We start from the raw sequence: 9,628 nt of genomic DNA, 5'->3' as shown, positions 1-9,628 counted from the left end.
TTTTTTTTTTTTTAAGAATCCTAAATTGGGGCACCTGGGTGGCTCAATTGTTAAGCATCTGCCTTCAGCTCAGGTCATGATCCCAGGGTCCTGGGATCGAGCCCCGCATCGGGCTCCCTGCTCCGCGGGAAGCCTGCTTCTCCCTCTCCCACTCCCCCTGCTTGTGTTCCCTCTCTCGCTGTGTCTCTCTCTGTCAAATAAATAAATAAAATCTTTAAAAAAAAAAAAAAAAGAATCCTGAATTTCTCAGATTGTATATTTGGTCTGCCTGTTGGCTGCTATTATGTGCCAGAACAACCAGCAGTCCCCTCTTTCCCAGGTTTTGTTTAACAGAGCGGATCTCCTGTGTCCAAGTTTCCCGGTGGTGTTCTTACGGACTTATAGGAGAATGGCTATTGGCTAGATGTTTCAGGAGCCATCTTTCCCCTTCTTTTACTTTTGTCTCAGAAGATTTGTAGATGTAGATTCTGAGGAGGGCAGGAAAAAATTCATGTTTGGATTTTTTGGACTGTTGTTTGTTTGTTTTTTCCCTGCTCCAGGCTTTTATACATGTTGTTCTCTGCCCAAAATGCTCTCCATCCCCTCTCCCCACAACACATGTGCTCTAAATTTAGCTTAGCCTTCAAGTTCTTTTCTGAGAAGGGCCTTCCTTGACCCTCTAATATGCAGTTATACCCCCTTATTTGCCAGGCGGCACTGCTCTCTTATTTACTCTCTCCTCTCCTCGGCCATAAGCTCTTTGAGAGCTGGGATCATCATATTCTGTTTTGTTCATTTTATCCCCAGCATTTGGCCCAGTTATGGCCCATGGTAAGAAGTCAGTACATATTATTGAATGGTTGAGGAGCTGGCCTATAAAGGCAGCTCTTACTATCCCCGCCCAGGTAAGAGAAAGTAGATTCAACTTTTATTTAGCTCATCCAGTTCTCAGACTCCTCTCCAGTTCTTATGAGTTATATAGCCCTGGTCCAGGCTCGATTCAGTAAATATCAGTGTGCTTAAGAATCACACAAGTGAGGGGTGCCTGGGTGGCTCAGTCGGTTAAGCATCTGCCTTCAGCTCGGGTCATGATCCCAGGGTCCTGGGATCGAGCCCCACATCGGGTTCCCTGCTCCGCGGGAAGCCTGCTTCTCCCTCTCACACTCCCCCTGCTTGTGTTCCCTCTCTCTCTGTCAAATAAATAAATAAAATCTTAAAAAAAAAAAAAAAGAATCACACAAGTGAAAGCTCTCACTTGGCTGTCACCTTTCAATCAGCTTAGGTCCCTGTGCACTAACAGGGAGGCATTCTGAGCCTATATTTCTTTTGCTTCAGCATTCTTTATTTCTCAAAGCTGTACTACAAGAAAACTTCTCCTGCTTGGGTTTCTGTTTTATCTCTTTTCTCAATCTCCAACCACCCCCTCCCTTTTTTTCCTAATTATATTTAACAGAAGTGACTTGAAATCCCAGCATACTCAAAACCAAAATTCTTGTGACTGAGGAAATAGCCTATAGAAGTAGATTCAAATATCCTAGAATTTATAAGTCACAGTGTGAGAAGTACAATAATAGGAGCATATGCAAAATACAGGGAGCAATTTAATGTCCTAATTATGGGGAAATATATTTAAAGGCACAATATTTAAAAAGAAGGAGGTGAACAATTTACTGATATGCAGACAGGGTGGTTGGTATGAGATCAGATCCCTGACTTACAAATGCATTAAATTTTGATGTAGTCATTGAATTTAAAACATACTATAGATAAAGTTTATGATAAGCCTTATATGGGAAACAAAGATAATCTAGATTTGCTCTCAAACTAAAACCCAGTCAATGGACTGAAACTAATCTTACACTATATATTAACTAACTGGAATTTATTTTTTTCTTTAAAGATTTTATTTATTTATTTGAGAGAGAGACAGAGAGCATGAGCAGGGGGGAGGAGGCAAAGGGAGAGGGAGAAGCAGAATCCCTGCTGAGCAGGAAGCCCTACACAGGGTGATCCCAGGACCCAGAGGTCATGACCTGAGCCGAAGATAGACGCTTAACTGACTGAGCCACCCAGGTGCCCCACTAACTGGAATATAAATAAAAACATGAAACTAAAAAAAATTTAATAATTATGAAATAAAATAAAATCCAGTGAATGGGGCTAGGTAGTTTTGTTATTTATCAAGTTTTATATCCATTTATGGCCTACTAGCATTTTGTAGATAGTTGCTCAGAATCAAATCATTGGTAAGTGGTAGAATCTGAACTTGAACCTATGCTTTCTGACTCCATAGCCTGAGCTTTCTTTTTCTTTCCTTTTTTGAATTTAGTTTTTATTTTCATCAAAGTTTTATATGTTCATAATTTAAAGAATGATGGAATTATCCAGGGTATATTATAATAAATAGCAGTCCTTCACCATGTCCGTCCTCACCTTACTCAGAGGTAACCACTTTCAACCTATGTAGGTAATTTTTTTTTCACATTTAACTTCACATCTCCAAAGGACATACTTCTGTTTGCTATGTCTTGGTATTTTTAGTTTTAGGAATTATTTACTTCCTACTATAGAACTTAAAGATTTAGTTCTGTTTTACCACATCCTCTACCCCCACCACATACATGCAAACTCCCAGTTTCCCCATTTATTGCAGTGCTTATTAATGAATATTTAATGTTTACATTACTGTAACTGTTTAAATGTTATTCACAAGAGGCGGCTGGATGGCTCAGTCTGTTAAGCGTCTGCCTTTGGCTCTGGTCATGATCCCAGGGTCCTGGGATCAAGCCTTGTATTGGGCTACCTGCTCAGTGGAGAGCTTACTTTTCCCTCTCCCTGTTCCTCCCCACCGCTTGTGCTCCCTCTCTCTTTCTCTCTCAAATAAATAAAATCTTTTAAAAAAATTAAAATAAATGATATTCACAGCTGAACCTTGTATATGATTACTTTTCTCTTTCCTCTTTTTTATTTTCCTAAAAATTGTCTTGTTTTTTCATTTGCTTAGTATTTCATTTTCTATGTATTTATTACTAATTCAAACTTAGCCCCCCTTTGTGAATTTCTTCTCATTACTTTCCAATACTTTAAGTGTTCTCTCAGTTTCAAACACTTGAAGATATCTCTCCTAGAACTTTTCTGGATTAGTCGCTCTTCTGTAGAACTGTCATTTTAGATTCACCCTTCACTCTCATAATTTTCCTCTTAGTTTATACTCACTTTTTTCTGGAACATATCCTCTGGTAGCCTTCTGAGATGGGGTTCATGAAAAGTAAATTTTTTGAGCTTTTGCATGTCATTATTCTGTCCCAATGGTTGTTTGATATTTTGGCTAGGTATAATCTTCTCTTGGAAATTATGTCCCTTTGGGGCACCTGGGTGGTTTAATCAGTTAAGTGTCTACCTTCAGCTCAGGTCATGATCCTGGAGTCCAGGGATTGAGCTATGCACCGGACTTATCTGCTTCTCCCTCTGCCTCTCCCCCCACTCGTGTTTTCTCTCTCAACTCGCGCTCTCTCTCTCTCTCTCAAATAAATAAATAAAATCTTTTTTTTATTTTTTTTTATTTTTTTTTTTATTTTTTAAGATTTTTTATTTATTTAAGAGAGCATGAGAAGGGGGAGGGTCAGAGGGAGAAGCAGACTCCCTGCCGAGCAGGGAGCCCGATGCGGGACTCGATCCTGAGACTCCAGGATCATGACCTGAGCCGAAGGCAGTCGCTCAACCAACTGAGCCACCCAGGCGCCCTAAAATCTTTTTTTTAAAAAAAGGAAATCATATCCCCTCAAAATGCTGAAGGTACTATCTCACTGTCTTCTAGCTTTTCTGTTAAGTCTAACACCATTCTGATTCTTCATTCTCTGCATGAAAACTTTTCCCCCCCTTTTGGGAAGCTTCTAGGATCTTTCTCTTTCCAAAGTTATAAAATTTCACACTGATTATCTTCGGTACAGTCTAATGTCATCCCCTGTGTTGGATGCTAATGGGCCTTTCGATCTGAAAAGTCAAGTCCTCAGTTCTGAAAATTTTCTCAAACTAATCTCTTTTTTTAACTCACCAGCAAACTTAAACTTTAAAATAACTTCTACTAGTGTGATCTCCACCCCCCTCCCCAAATTGTTGTTGTTCCTGTTTTTTGTTTTTTGTTTTTGTTTTTAAGATTTTATTTATTTATTTGAGAGAGAGTGAGAGAGAGAAAACACGAGAGCGGGGGGAGGGTCAGAGGGAGAAGCAGACTTCCCACTGAGCAGGGAGCACAATGCGGGGCTCAATCCCAGGACCCTGGCATCATGACCTGAGCTAAAGGCAGACACTTAAGGGACTGAGCCACCCAGGCACCCCAGTGTCTGACTCTTAATCTCAGCTCAGGTCTCAAATCTCAGGGTGATGAGTTCAAGCCCCATATTGGGCTCCATGCTGAGCATGGAGCCTACATTTAAAAAAAAAAAAAAAATGGCTATTACCAAAAAAATTAGAAATAACAAATGTTGGTGAGGATATGTAGAAAAGGGAACTCTCATGTACTGTTGGTGGGAATGTAAGTTGGTGCAGTCACTTTGGAAAATGGTATGGAAGTTCCTTAAAAAATTAAAAATAGAATTACCATATGATCCAATAATTCCACTTCTGAGTTTTTCTCCAAAGAAAATGAAAACACTAATTCAAAAAGATATATGCAACCCCTTGTTCATTGGAGCATTATTTATAGTGGCCAAGATATGGAAACAACCTAAGTGTCCTTCAGTACATGAATGGATAAAGAAATTGTGTTATCTGTACACAATGGAATACTATTCAGCCATAAAAAAGAATGAAATCTTGCCATTTGCAACAACATGGATGGACCTCAAGGATATTATGCTAAGTGAAATAAGTCAGACAGAAAGACAGATACCATATGATCTCTTTTACATGTGCAATCTAAAAAAAAATTGGGGGTGCCTGGGTGGCTCAGTCGTTAAGCGTCTGCCTTCAGCTCAGGTCACGGTCCCAAGGTCCTGGGATCGAGCCCTGCATCGGGCTCCCTGCTCAGCGGGAAGCCTGCTTCTCCCTGTGCTACTCCCCCTGCTTGTGTTCCCTCCCTCTGTGTCTCTCTCTGTCAAATAAATAAATAAAATCTTAAAAAAATAAAATAAAATATAAATAAATAAATAAATAAAATTTAAACTAAGCTCATAGAGGGACACCTGGGTGGCTCAGTTAGTTAAGCATCTGCCTTCAGCTCAGGTCATGATCCCAGGGTCCTGGAATTGAGTCCCGCATTGGGCTCTCTGCTCAGCGGGGAGCCTGCTTCTCCCACTGCTTGTGCTCTCTCTCTCTCTGACAAATAAATAAATAAAATCTTTAAAAAAACAAAACAACAAAAAAACTAAGCTCATAGATACAGAGAACAGATTGGTGGTTTCCAGAGATAGGGAGTGGGGGATGGGAGAAATGGGTGAACTGCTTTTGTTTTATTTTGTTTTAGTTTAAATAAATTGAATTTTTTAGGGATGCCTGGGTGACTCATTTGGTTAAGCATTTGCCTTCGGCTCAGGTCATGATCCTGGGTCCCAGGATCGAGCCTGTTTCTCCTCTTGCCCCTCCGCCTGCTTGTGTGCTCTCTCTCTCTCTCTCAAATAAATAAATAAAATCTTTTAAAAAATAAAATAAATTGCATTTTTAGAAATGTAAAGTTAAAACCTGCAAAAAAAAAATAGCATGATGTGTGTAATCTTCTGCTTGTTCAGGATTCTTTAGGTTGGCAGTTTGGCCTGTTGTAACTGAGTTGGCTCATTTCTGTTCAAGTGATTATCAGCTAGTGTATGTTATCTGTTGCTGCCAGTGTATAAATCATTGTTGTGTAAACAAATTACCATAAACTTAATATCCTAAAACAATACTGTGGGTCAGGACTCCAGGCATTACTTAGTTGGGCCCTCTGATTCAGAGTCTTTTACAAGGCTGAAATCAAGGTGTCAACCAGGGTTGAGGTCTCATCTGAAGGCTCAGCTAGGAAAGAATTTGCTTCTAAGCTAACTTGTTTATTGGCAGAAATTCAGTTCCCTAAGGACTGTTGGACTGAGAGCCTCAGTTTCTAACTGGCTGTTGGCCAGAGACTGCCCTCATTTCTTTATCACTTGGGCCTCTTCAACAGAACAACTTGCTTCACCAAAGCCAGCAAGGGAAAGAATCTTCTAGCAAGACAGAAATTACAAAGGTGACTGAATCACAAAAGTAGTATCTTATCACTTTGCCACATTTTTTGGTTAGAAGCAAGTTGCTAGGCCAGCCCATATTCAGTGGGAGGGGCTACAGAAGGGTGTGAATACCAAGAGGCAATTAGCGTTCTTAGAGACTACCTACCACAGTTGAGCTCATGAATATGTCTAGGACCTCAGCTGTGATAGTTGAGTTTCTCTTTCCATCTAGTCTGTTAACATACTGGAAGCCCAAACTTGTTCACATGACAGCAGCAGGTTCTAAAAGAGTAAGAGAAGAAACTACAAACAAGGTCTCTTGCAGCTAAGCTTGGAACTCAGACTGTATCACTTTCATTGCATTCTTTAAAGCTAGTTGCTAGGCCAGCCTGGATATAAAGGATGGGGAACTAGACCTTACCTCTTTTTTCTTTTCCTCCCATGAGCACTTTTTTTTTCCTTCAATTTTCTTTATGGTAATAAAATACACATAAAATTTACCATCTTTTTTAAGTGTACAGTTCAGTGCTGTTAAATACATTTATAATGTTGTGCAACCATCCCCACCATCCATCTCCATAACTCTTTTCATCTTGTGAAACTGGAACTCAATAACTCCCCATTTCCCCTCCCCGTAGCCCCCGAAAACCAGCATGATACTTTCTGTCTCTATGATTTTGACTACTTTAAGTACCATATATAAGTGGAATCATACAGTATTTGTCTTTTTGTCACTGGCTTATTTCACATAATATAATGTCCTCAAGGTTCATCTGTGTTTAGCATATTGCAGAATTTCCTTCATTTTTAAGGCTGAATATTTTCTTGTATGCATATATTGCATTTTGCTTATCCATTACTCCATCAGTGGACACTTGGGTTGTTTTCACATTTTAGCTATTGTGAATAATGCTTTTATGAACAGGGGTGTACACATGTCTCTGTGAAACCCTACCTCTAATTCTTTGGAGTGGTATATCCAGAAGTAGAATTGCTGAATCATGTGGTAATTCTATTTTTAATTTTTTGAGGAACCGCCATACTATTTTATATGGTAGCTATACCATTTTACATTCTAGACCTTACCTCTTGAAGGGAAGAACAACAAATTTGTAACCCTTTTAAATCTACTATATACATTTTTTTCCATAATTGAAGTATTTTTTTTCTATGTACAATGAGTTGGCATTAAGGGAGGTACCTTGGATATCTACATTTAAGAATGGATGTCCCATTCAGGGAAGTTCACTTAATCCAACTTAATGAAGCCTATATCCTTTGCATACTGACAGAAACACTGGCAGCATATATTGAGACCAAATTTCAGGATCAGACCATGCTGGTTTGAGCAGCCATGGTGAGAACAAGAACCCTGACCACATTTCCTCAAATGGCTCCAGTAGAGCTGCTGGTGACCTGTCTTGCTCTCTCAGCTGCAACGAGGCAAAAGGACTACTATATACATTTTTAGTTTTGATTTGCTAATATTTTATTTAGGATCCTTGTACTTATATAATAAATGAATATGCCTTCTCATAATATTTTTGTCTGGTCTTGGCATCAGGATCATGCTAGCCTTATAAATGAGTTGAAATTCCCTCCTATAAACATAATGCCTGTCATAGGGGAGGTGCACAAGTACATTTATTAGTTGAATGAATGAATGGATAAGTAAATGACTATAGAGAAGACAGAAGGGTCGGTCAGACTAGTAAAAATCAACTAGAAAAAAAAATGTGAGTAGTTGACAGAATTTTTTTTTAATGGAAATTCATAGTTTTAACTGTTTTCTTAATCTCATTTGTGTAGTCTTCTTAGGGTAGACATTCTGATGTTAACCTGCTCTGCTCCCAAAGTAGAATTTACTTTGTTAGAACAGAAAGAAACCTTTCCCAAGTTCCTATAATTTGTAGCATATTCTGAGGTCCTAGTTACTACGGTAGCTACAAGGAAGCAAATTCAAGGAGGGGACCCTGAGAGTGAGGAATGTGAGTAAAGAGCACATAGCTGAACATTGGACTTGGAAATCACTGCTCCCAGGACATTCAGTAATTCAAGGTTTTGTGGGCTGAAGGACTTGGATAGAGTAAGCACTCCAAATTATATCCAAAAATAACATCTATGTGTTTCTTTTTAAAATATTGGCTCATAATCAGACTGTTGCAGACTGTTACATTCTCAAGTTTCCTTGTAATTGATGAATTGATATATGTCATATCTACTGTGTGGCATTTGAAATTCTCTGCAAAATTTGCTTTAACTGAAATTTCCTGTAAAATTTACCTTCAAATTGGCATTATTTACGCTTCCTTCTTTAGAGTTCACTAATTTCGGTTATTGAAAAGAAACAACATACAACTTTTTTTTTTTAAGTTTGTTTATTTATTTAAGTAATCTCTACATCTAGTGTGGGGCTCAAATTCATGACCATGAGATCAAGAGTCACATACTCTTCTGACTGAGCCAGCCGTGTGCCCCAACATACAACTATTTATGATAGTTTTTCCCTATTTAGATTCAGACACTGCATGTGAATAGATGACCAGAAACCGTCTGAAGGAAAGAATGCTTTCAAGCACCTGGGCTAAACACATTATACACTTGAGTAATACATTACGTTCTAGGTATAAAGACAGCTTCAGCCAACAGTGAAACATGTTCAGTTATGTAGTAGCTGTTGTCTATCAGTAGGAGGCAGAAAAATTCATCTTTTTTTTTTTTAAACATTTTATTTATTCATTTGACAGAGAGAGAGAGATAGCGAGAGCAGGAACACAGGCGGGGGAGCGGGAGAGAGAGAGAAGCAGGCTTCCCGCGGAGCAGGGAACCCGACGCGGGGCTCGATCCCAGGACCCTGGGATCATGACCTGAGCCGAAGGCAGACGCTTAACGACTGAGCCACCCAGGTGCCCCGAAAAATTAATCTTTAGAAATATTTTTCTTAGTTGGTTAAGCATCGGACTCTTAATCTCAGCTCAGGTCTTGATCTCAGGGTCATGAGTTCAAGCCCCGTGTTGGGCTCCACACTGGGTGTGGAGCCTGCTTAAGAAAAGAAAGGAAGAAAAAAGAAATATTATTGTTCTAGAGCTCAACTTTTTTTTTTCTCTCTTTTTTGAAGAGATATTAAATCCTTTATTTGATTGTTGTGAGGATCAAATGAGAGCATGTATTTTGTTTAATTTTTTAAACGTAAACATTTAATGTTTGAGTTAAGCTCTTATACCATTATAAGAGCTTTACAAATACTAACGGATTTAGTCCTCATAACAAGCCTGGGTGAGGTGGGCACTATTATGATACCCATTTTGCAGATGAAACTGAGGAATAGAAAAGTAACTTGCTCAAAGACATATAGCTGGTAAGTGGGATTTATACCCAGGTGGTTAGGCCTCAGAGGCCCTCTTCTTTATCATGATGCTATGCTGCCTCTATGTGAACATGCTTTTGTAAGCTATAGACAGATACTGTACAGA

General features: G+C 39.1%; 1 protein-coding gene and 2 pseudogenes across 5 annotated transcripts in view; 2 read left to right on the top strand and 1 right to left on the bottom strand.

The window, feature by feature from the left end:
- The window catches only part of EIF2B3 (eukaryotic translation initiation factor 2B subunit gamma), a 125,980-nt gene that overhangs the window by 44,759 nt on the left and 71,593 nt on the right, over positions 1-9,628 (top strand). The window lies entirely within an intron of this gene.
- Positions 1-9,628, top strand: part of LOC145721258 (vesicle-associated membrane protein 4 pseudogene) — a 41,845-nt pseudogene that overhangs the window by 3,260 nt on the left and 28,957 nt on the right. The window lies entirely within an intron of this gene.
- LOC115938734 (small ribosomal subunit protein uS14 pseudogene) lies at positions 6,345-8,812 on the bottom strand (annotated as a pseudogene).

The sequence above is a fragment of the Leptonychotes weddellii genome, chromosome 4, assembly GCF_054177405.1.
Source record: "Leptonychotes weddellii isolate Sample4059 chromosome 4, ASM5417740v2, whole genome shotgun sequence".
Taxonomy (NCBI): domain Eukaryota; kingdom Metazoa; phylum Chordata; class Mammalia; order Carnivora; family Phocidae; genus Leptonychotes; species Leptonychotes weddellii.
The sequence above is the reverse complement of the archived record's forward strand: the minus strand, read 5'-3'. Positions and strand labels throughout refer to the sequence as shown.